Source organism: Dipodomys merriami, unplaced genomic scaffold, assembly GCF_024711535.1.
Source record: "Dipodomys merriami isolate MVZ:Mamm:240054 unplaced genomic scaffold, mDipMer1.0.p SCAF_906, whole genome shotgun sequence".
In the NCBI taxonomy this organism is placed as follows: domain Eukaryota; kingdom Metazoa; phylum Chordata; class Mammalia; order Rodentia; family Heteromyidae; genus Dipodomys; species Dipodomys merriami.
Genome location: NW_027206520.1, coordinates 130,001 through 140,794, shown reverse-complemented (window position 1 = coordinate 140,794; position 10,794 = coordinate 130,001).

Sequence of the window (10,794 nt, the reverse complement as noted above, 5' to 3'; positions counted from 1 at the left end):
TGTTAGTCAATGCTTTCTGAAGTATGAGAAGAGAAGGAAGACAGAAATGTGAAAGGTGTCATCTCTGTAGAATTTCTGTAGTTGTCACTTCATGTTATCTTTCTTCCTTAAGGCTTGCTTTATTAAAACCCTCTGGGGACTGGGAAGGTGGCTAGTGGTAGAGCGCTTGCCTTGCATGCCTGAGGCCCTGGGTTCGATTGCTCAGCACCACATAAGTAAAAAGAAAAAAGCCAGAAGTGGTGCTGTGGTAGAGTGCTAGCCTTGAGCTGAAGAGCTGAGGGACAGCACCCAGACCCAGAGTTCAGGCCCCACGACTAGACCCAAAAAATAATATAAACTGAATAACAACAACAACAGTAATAATAACAGGAATAACAATAGTAATAACAATAGCAACAACCACAGTAGTAATAATAGTAACAATAACAGCAATGACAGTAACAATAACAACAGTAACAATAACACTAATAACAACAATAGCAATAATAGCAACAATAACAACAACAGTAATAATAACAATAACAGTAATAATAACAGCAGTAATAATAGTGTTAATAATAGCAACAACAACAATAATAGTCACAACAAGAGTAATAATAATAACAATAACAACCATAAAAGTAATAACAGTAGTAATAAGAGTAACAATAACAACAACAATAACAGTAATAATAGCAAGAACAATAGAAATAATAGCAACAACAATAACAGTAATAACAATAGTAACAATAACAGTAATAACAATAGTAATAACAACAGTAATAACAACAGTAATAATAACAACAGTAATAATAACAATAGTAAAAAAATAACAGTAATAATAGTAATAATATAGTAATAACAATAGTAACAACCACAGTCATAATAATAGTAACAATAACCGTAACAACAGTAACAATAACAGCAATAACAACAGTAATAACAATAGTGACAACAGTGATAGTAACAATAACAACAGTAATAATAATACTAACAAGAGCAATAACAATAGTAACACCAGTAACAATAACAACAACAATAATAACAGTAAAAACAACAGTAATAACAATACTAATGATAACAGTAACAACTATAATAACAATAGTTTTAATAATAGTAATAACAATAACAACTACCCCAGTAGTAATAACAGTAACAATAACAACAATAACAATAATAGTAATAGTAATAACAACAGTAACAATAACAGTAACAATAACAGTAACAATTGAAAGACCCCCGTCGGCGTGGGGTGCCCTTCGATCTGAAGAGACCCTTCCCCAAGGAACAACGAGACCACTTGTGCGGATGCAAACAGCAAGAGGTTTATTCGGGCATGCCTCGGCTCCCAGGTGCACTCAACCTCGAGATCCACAAGGTTCGGGTTGAGTGTCTGGGAACCGGTTACACGGGTACCCGGGGCGACAAAGTCTATCGGGAGACTTGCGTGCCTAGTGCCAGAAAGCACCCTATTTTTATGGGCAGCAGAAGCGAGGTTACAGAAGCGAGATGCGTGGTTACAGACTATTGATTGGTTAATTTTAAATTACGCTCAGGGTGGGGATTGGTCAGGTTAAGCTGGCCAGATGGGGCAGGCGGGGTTGGGGGAAAGCTGACGTGTTGGTACTTGCCCCGGCAAGTCTGTGCTGGTCGTCATGCACCGAAACTGTTCGTTCCCTAATTTTGACAAGTGATTTATTACCTCCTGACCTACCCTGCCATTATAGCTAAGTTTTACAGGAAGGGACGGGAGGGTCGGCTATTTTTCAGGAATGCCTGGCTCTAGGGCATGTGCTGGAGTCATGCTGAGGTCTGCAGGCGGTGACTCAGTGGTTAATTGCCTGCGTCCTGCTTTGCTCTCTTAGGTATGCAGGGGAAGGGGCAGCAGTTTTTCTTAAAGGCTCAATGGGGGCTTAATGGGTGAACATATACTGGAGTCTGGGGTCTTTCATTCCCCCATTTTCTTTTTGCCTGAATGAAATCCTTCATTCAACTGGAGATTCCTCCGTTAATTTAAGTTGATGATATTGTTGGGTTAATACTAGGGCCTGCACGACCGATAGGCGGTCCTTACAAATTGTATTAGGCGATTTACGATGCAGGGGCCCACAGTAAGGATTAACATGAGGAGTATTAGGGGTCCCATTAAGGATGATATTAGGGTAGTAAACCATGGAGTCCACAACCCTTCATACCAAGTTTGTTGAGACTCAAATTCTCGCTGTCTATTGTTTAATCTTTCTTCGAGTTTGTCTAGGGTCCTGATTACCACTCCTGTTTTGTTAGCATAAAAACAACATTCTTCCTTTAAGGCTGCACATAGGCCCCCTTCCTTTAGAAAAAGCAAGTCTAACCCCCTTCGATTTTGGAATGCTGAGTGCTGAGTGCGATTTTACGGAGTTTGTCAGCGCCCAGACAGACTAATGTAGAGGAAAACAAACTTTTATCAGCAAAAGGTTATACAATCTTGCTGCAAGGCTTCGTTCTTGGATGGTCACCAGCTGGTCGCCTGATATACCAGCTGTACTTGTAAGCTCCAATTTTAAGACATACTCATACCATTTGCGACATACTTAAACTTTCTGAGGTTTGTCTTAAAGACAATCCTTACTTTTTAAATTTCCCCAATTCTCTTTCCAAGGCTTTCTTTACTTCCTTCTTTCTTTACAATTCCTTTTCCAAGGCTTTCATTACCACCCTCTTTCTTTACAATCTCTTGACCATCTTTGTGGCTGTAGTTTAAAACTGCCCAATTTTCCTTTGGCTTGCGGAACCTTTATCTTAGAACAGCCTTAAGGCACCACCGTGATGCAGAAGCTTGCTAGATTTTAAGGCTAAGAGTATTACCTCTATTGATAACACACTCAGGTTATTACCATATCAGAGTCAAACTAGGCTGTGAACATAGAGTGGATTTCCAGTTACTATGCACTGGAGTGCCTAAGACAAGCAAGCCAGTGATATCCTTGTCCCCAATATCCACTGTGGGAAGAGAGGGTTTCTGGATATCACCCAAAAGAATGTCCCACAAGATCTTAGATTTAGCAGCAGTCAACCATGAAGCAGACTTAGGTGATGGAATCAAGCAGGAGTTCCTCCAAGTGACTGTCAGGCCGTCAGGCAGCAGCAGCAGCAACCGGAACAGCAGGGTCTCTCAGTGGCTCCAAGGGACTGTCGTCACACCTCATGCTGGGCTGTAAATTCCTACACAGACTGGTTAAAGATACATTGCCTAGGCTTGGCAGGCTTTGATCCTGCTGGTTTTTAAGATCTTTTAAACAATAGCTCAGGACAATTTACCAAAATCACAACTTTTTACTAACCAGATATTTTTGTAAATAGACACAGAAGGCTTAGTCTTGTAACCATCTCTGACAAATGCAGTCTCCACACCTTGCACACCTACAACAGTTAACACTATTTTTTATGCCCTTATTAAAAATTATTTTATCTATTTTGCCTCATTTTTCCAAAACTGACTCTGGACTCTTGATCTTAAAATGGGGGTAGAAGGGCGAAGGTCCATCTTCTGTAACTTCTTCAAGCTGACTTTAGGGGCGTTGATCTTACCTAGCCAGGAGCCTATAACCTTAGCCTATTTTACAAAGAGGCCATCAGGGTTAGAAGTCATTAAGAACAATATTTAACTTTTGACAACTGCACAGACCTTTTTTCCAGCTATAGCAGTATAGCTTGTTTAGCACTCTGGTTTGTAAAAGCATCTTTCTGGATGACTTAGGAATGTGATCTTTAGTAACCCTAACACAATGCCTGAGTTACCTTTGCAGGCCTTTAGACAGATATCAATAGAAACACACTCTCAGGTTTACAAACTTTTTCCTGAGAAGATGAATTTCATGTAACTGGTGTCAGCTCAATATTACTGCCAATTAGAGCTTTTGGCACATAAAGGGGTTAAGATTTAAACTACCCCCCACATTTTATAACATTAGCTTTTTACTATCACAGAGGACTGGCAAGTTCCTGTCCCTTACAAGGTAGTCATGAACATTAGGCATGCTTCCAAACTATCTTCCTATGACCTCCCGGCTCTGATCAGTTTTGAAGGGCCATGCACAAATGACTCTAGGATCTGACATTTCTGCCATCCAAGCAGTGGCTTACTGCCTCTGGATGCTCCACCATTGCTTTTTGTCCCAGGAGTGTCTTCTCTACATTGGGATAAATGCCTCATTGGCATTTTCCTTAGCTGGTTGCTGGACTTGAACTCAGGGCCTGAGCACTGTCTCTCAGCTCTACAGCTCAAGGCTAGCACTCTGCCACTTTGAGTCCCAGACTCGGGGCTTGAATGCTGTCCCTTAACTCTTCAGTCCAGGGCTAGTACTCTGCCACTGTGAGTCCCAAAGCATTTCTGCTTGCTCTTTCAGCACTCTGCTGGCTGAGTAGAGGTGACAGTCTCACAGGGACCTTTTTGTGCCCGGGCTGGCTTTGAACCGGTTTGCAGATCAATGAGTCTTACAAAAGGCCATTTTACTCCAATTAAAAGCAACAAGGTGGTCAACATAGAAGTAGCTTTTAAGCATGCTCTTACCTGAAACTTATTAAGAGTCAAAGTTACATCTGACAACTTGTAAGAATCCTCTGTGCTTTGCTTTGGGCTTGCTGGAAACTTAAAAAACCTAGAAGAGCAAACTAGAATAGCAATTATTTTGATAATCCTAATTTTTTTCTTTTTTTTTTTTTGCACATTGAGGCCAATGTCAAGAATGATTTTACATTTAAACTTTATATCCAAAAATCCATTCCCTATTTTTTTAAACCTCTTATTAATCACCTTTAATATTTTATACTTTAGTTTTCATTTGCATTTTGAAAAGATCCCTTGAAATCTTGAGGCCAAGTGTCACTCATTGTCTCTTGGCTGCTTGTTTTAAAACAGACACACATTAAGATTTTTAAACTCAAATGACAATTTTCCTTAATGCAAGAATTACAGTCACCTTTACTATACCACAAAGCTAGATTTAACATCTTTATAACTTTTAAAAACATCCTAATTGCAGAACATAATTGAAAGTAAGCCACATTATACAAATAACTTTTTACCCTCTTTTTAAGGCCTTCCTAATTTTAATGTTAACACATCCAAGGGAAAGTTTTAGCAATACTAATCAGATCATCACATCATTCATTTTAACCATCATGTTTTCAGTGCCTATCTGCAGGGAAAAGAGACAGAACAACGATGGGCCACTTGGCCCCTCCTATGGAATAGGCAGGCACACACCCAATCTGACTCTTTAGGGTTAGATGAACTGCGTTTGTGCCAGTTTGCCTCATCATGCTTGGACTCCTCCCAGGGCCTGTCCCACTGCATGACCAGCTGAACTGCACTTCTGCTTGTTCACCCTTCACCCCTAAAGATAGGTCTTCTGTTGGTTTCTAAGTTTTTCCCCGTCTCTTCTCTTGGTTCTCAAATGAAATACAGTTTTAGATAGAACAGGTAACATCTTTGACAGTGTTAAACTAACCTTTACATTTAAATTTCTAATTTTTATCCCCAAATTTTAGCCAAGGGAATTAGACTCCAAACAGCCAATGCATTTTTGTTAAGCCAGATAACTTGATTACAGTATAAACAGACTTATGCATTTTAAAATATTAGTTTTTAAAATACCAGATTTTCTAATTTGCAAGTTAAAGAACCTTTTAAAAAGCCATTTAAAACAATGTGAAGATTTTTAAAAATTTTTGGTAATGTCCAAACCTCATAACCTTTTGAAATTTAAATTTAAATCACCCAATTGTTACAGCATGCTGACAATTTTTTTTTGTCTTTGAACACGTTCACAGACACACACAAAACACACAGATCTTAAAGCGCGCAAAAATCAAAATCAGTTGTACGTACACTTTCTAAAGGTTTTAAACAAAAAAATTTAAGACAGTATTTCTTTTAGAACTAGGTACCTTTGTTGTGCTTCATTTTCACAGAGCTTGCTTGTTAGCAAGGCTTATGAATCTCTTCTGAGTTGGAGGAGGGCTGAGGGAGGGAGTCACCTAAGACTAAACTGGCCTGATTTTTTTTTTAACCCAATTTTAGACAGAACTAGCTGAAAAGTCCAATCCAGGTACACAGCCTTCTACGCCCTCACCTGTCCTCCAGCAGCCTCCACTGGGAGAAGGTGCAGCCTGAGGCTTGAAGGGAACCAAACTAGCCCAGTAACCCTTCATGCCTCGCGGGGAGGGTGGGCATAGCAGGTCTGTGACCAGGCCCAGCTGGAACTTTTATTCCCTCAGAGATGTTTAAATAAATAAATAACAAAAACACAGATAAACACAAGAACCAAGGATCCACATTTAAAACTGGTACCAATTCTAAAAACAGAACTAGACAAGAACTGAAGGCTGAGTTGGGGACTAATGGGCCCCAGTTTATCCCTACCGGAACTCTGTGCTGTTCCCACTCAGCAAGCTTAATCCAGAGTCTGCTGGGTGAGCCTGCCACACTCACCCAGAACTTTCCTACCCCATAAAACAAACACACTAAAGTTAACAAGACAAACATGTGGCCACAAAGACAAAATCAAGTCTCAGTGAATAGGGCGACATCTCACCACCATTTACTTACCAGGGGACTCAACCCCCCTACTCACCTCCGGAGGATTTTTCTCTTAGAGTCCTGCAGACGTTGACCCGGGGGTCTTCCAAGGCAGAGGCGAATTCCCAGTCATCTTGGGGCAAGGGAAGGAAGTCCCTAGCGGCCGTTCCCTCAGACTGACAGGTTCTCCCCCACGCTCAGACCCCCCGAGCCAAGGCCCGAGGCTGAGATCTAACTGAGGCCACCTGCAGATGGTCAGTGGCAATTTCATAATTGACAAACAAGCAAGTTCCCAAAACCTGACAATCTCGGCTCAGGCTGTGACTTCCAGTGATCTATAGTCAGACTTAAGGGGGTTGTTAGTTGCTGCCCCATCCCTTTAAGGACAACAAAACAGACAACAGAAACAATTAACACTAAACAGAAACACAAAAACAGACAGGCGCCAAACAGAAAAAGCGACTTCAGATGGGAGTGGCCGACCATGGCTAAACTCCCCGGGAAGGAGAGAGAGCTGAGGTTGGGAAATTGGAGAGGGAAGGAGTGGGGGAGAGAGCTGAGGGGCAGATGGAAGGGTTAAGGGGGTAGGGATTTGGGGGGCCGGGGTAGATAAGAAGGGTTTCATCCACGGGGGAGGTTCTAAAATAAGAGCTTCCCAAGTAACAATATAAGGGACCTGGTCTGGGTGTCCGTGTGGTCCCGGGTCCATAACTTTGGCCTTGATCTGTAAGGCAATAGTTAGGTTAAAGGTTCCTTCACGTGGCCAGCCACAGTTGAAAGTGGGCCATTCTGATGAACAAAAAGTTATCCATTTTCTTTTTTTAACTTCTACTGAAAGATTGTGAGCTGATGTTTGCACATCCCTCCAGTTCTGTAAAGTAAGGTTAAGTGGTGTCGCGACAGTTTGTCCCATTTTAAAACTGTTAACGAACACAAAAACAATACAGACAACAATACAAACAACAATACAGACAACACTTGGCTTCGCTGCGCGCTGTTGTTAATAAACTGAAAGCAAAACCTGATAGAGACCTGTGTAGTTTTAACTTAAGGTTTAACTTAAGGAATAACACAAGACTATTCACAGTAACACACTCTCCCAAATTTTCCACAGCGAAGGCAAAGACAGCAGATCAACAGAAAAACAAACCACAAGGGCAGAAGCAATGCAAGCAACCAAAACTCTACAACAAACAACATTACAATTATAACTGGTCACGTTACTTTTTCGCTGCGCGGTTTCGGCGATCAACCGAAGGCAAAAACCAGACGGAGACTCGTCTCCCAAGCAATCACGCGTCTAAAAAGGACGGAGTTCCAGAAAACAGGCGGGCCACTTTTTCAGGCCCCGGACGAGCCACTCTTTCAGGCTCCGGACGGGTCACTTTTTCAGACCCCGGACGGGCCACTCTTTCAGGCCCCGGACGAGCCACTCTTTCAGGCTCCGGACGGGTCACTTTTTCAGACCCCGGACGCCCCCAAGACGTCTCCTGGGGGCTGCGGTCGGGAGTACGAGCTCGTCAGCTCCTCCACGGGTCCGCCAGATACGGACGAGAACGGCCGAACTCACCAGATTCGCAAGCGCACAAAAATTGCCCACACAAGACTTCAGACAGCTTACAGACAACACACAGACAATGCACAGACAATACACAGACGCTGGCCAGCTTACCTCCCGAAAATGGGTCGGTGGTCCCTGGGTGGGGGTCTCTATCCCGGACGAGCCCCCAGAATGAAAGACCCCCGTCGGCGTGGGGTGCCCTTCGATCTGAAGAGACCCTTCCCCAAGGAACAACGAGACCACTTGTGCGGATGCAAACAGCAAGAGGTTTATTCGGGCATGCCTCGGCTCCCAGGTGCACTCAACCTCGAGATCCACAAGGTTCGGGTTGAGTGTCTGGGAACCGGTTACACGGGTACCCGGGGCGACAAAGTCTATCGGGAGACTTGCGCGCCTAGTGCCAGAAAGCACCCTATTTTTATGGGCAGCAGAAGCGAGGTTACAGAAGCGAGATGCGTGGTTACAGACTATTGATTGGTTAATTTTAAATTACGCTCAGGGTGGGGATTGGTCAGGTTAAGCTGGCCAGATGGGGCAGGCGGGGTTGGGGGAAAGCTGACGTGTTGGTACTTGCCCCGGCAAGTCTGTGCTGGTCGTCATGCACCGAAACTGTTCGTTCCCTAATTTTGACAAGTGATTTATTACCTCCTGACCTACCCTGCCATTATAGCTAAGTTTTACAGGAAGGGACGGGAGGGTCGGCTATTTTTCAGGAATGCCTGGCTCTAGGGCATGCGCTGGAGTCATGCTGAGGTCTGCAGGCGGTGACTCAGTGGTTAATTGCCTGCGTCCTGCTTTGCTCTCTTAGGTATGCAGGGGAAGGGGCAGCAGTTTTTCTTAAAGGCTCAATGGGGGCTTAATGGGTGAACATATACTGGAGTCTGGGGTCTTTCACAATAACAGTAATAATAATAGTAATAACAACAGTAAAAACAATAGTAATGACAACAGTAATAATAACAGTAACAATAGTAATAACAATAGTATTAATAATAGTAACAACAATAGTAATAATTGTAACAATAACAGTAACAATAATGGTAACAACAGTAATAATAACAGTAATAATAGAAATAATAGTAATAACAACAGAAATAACAACAGTAATAACAACAGCAATAATAATAGTAACTAATAGTAATAACAGTAATAACAACAGTAACAATAGTAACAACAACAGTAATAATAACAGTAATAACAATAATACTAATAATAGTAACAATAGCAACAATAGTAATAATAGAACTAACAGTGATAATAACAGTAATAACAACAGTATTAATAATAGTATTAATAATAGCAACAACAACAATAACAGTAACAACAACAATAGTAATAATAGAATTAATGGTAATAACAACACTAATAATAGTATTAATAATAGTAATAACAATAGTAATAACAGTAACAATAGCAACAACCACAGTAGTAACAGTAGTAACAACAACAATCATAATAGAAATAAGAGTAATAATAATAGTAATAACAATAATAGCAACAGTAACAATAACAATAGTGATAATAGAAATAATAGTAATAACAACAGTAATAATAGTAAATAAAAATAGTAATAACAACAATAACAGAAATAATAGCAAGAACAATAGGAATAATAGTAACAATAACAACAAGAATAGTAATAATAGAAATAACAGTAATAACAACAGTAATAACAATAGCAATAATAATAGTAAGAACAATAGTGACAACAACAATAGTAACAATAACAGTAACAACAACAATAACAACAGTAATAACAGTAATAAAAACAACAACAATAACAGTAATAGTAACAAGAACAACAATAGCAATAATAGAAATAACAGTAATATCAATAGCAATGTTAAGAGTAATAATAGCAATAACAATAGCAACGACCACAGTAGTAATAATAGTAACAATAATAATATCAATCATACAAATAATAGTAATAACAACAGTAATAACAATAGTAATAATACTACTAATAGTGGTAGCAATAACAACTATAACAATAATAACAGTGATAACAATAATAATAGTAACAACAATAACAGTAACAATAACAATAGTGACAACAGTAATAGCAACAAGAACAATGGTAATAATGAAATAACAGTAATAACAACAGTAATGATAACACTAATAACAATAGTAATAATAATAGTAACAATAGTATCAAAAACAACAATAGCAATACTAATAACAGCAATAACTATGGCAATGCCAATAACAATAATAGAAGTAATAATAGTAACAATAACAGTAATAATAACAGTAATAACAGTACCAAGAGTAATAATAGTAAAACTGAGAATAATAATAACAATAATGGCAATAATCGTAACAACAATGTAGACATAGGAGTAGGAACTATGTTCATAACCAAAACAATAGGAGTAATAACAATAGTAACAACAATAACAGTAAGAGTAATAAAAATAGTAACAATAGTAACAATAATAACAATAGTAATAATAGTAATAACAATAGCAACGACAACAACAGTAACAGTAATAACAATAGTAATAACAATAGTAACAACAGCAATAACAGTAACAACAACAACAATAGTAATAATACCAATAAGCATCATAGGAGAAAGAGGAAGAGGAATAGGAAGTCAGGTGCCTGGTCTCCAAGGAAACCACCAGGAAACCAGAAGTGGCACCATCTTGGTGTCTCTATGGCTCCCAGGGGCCCAAGGCCCCAC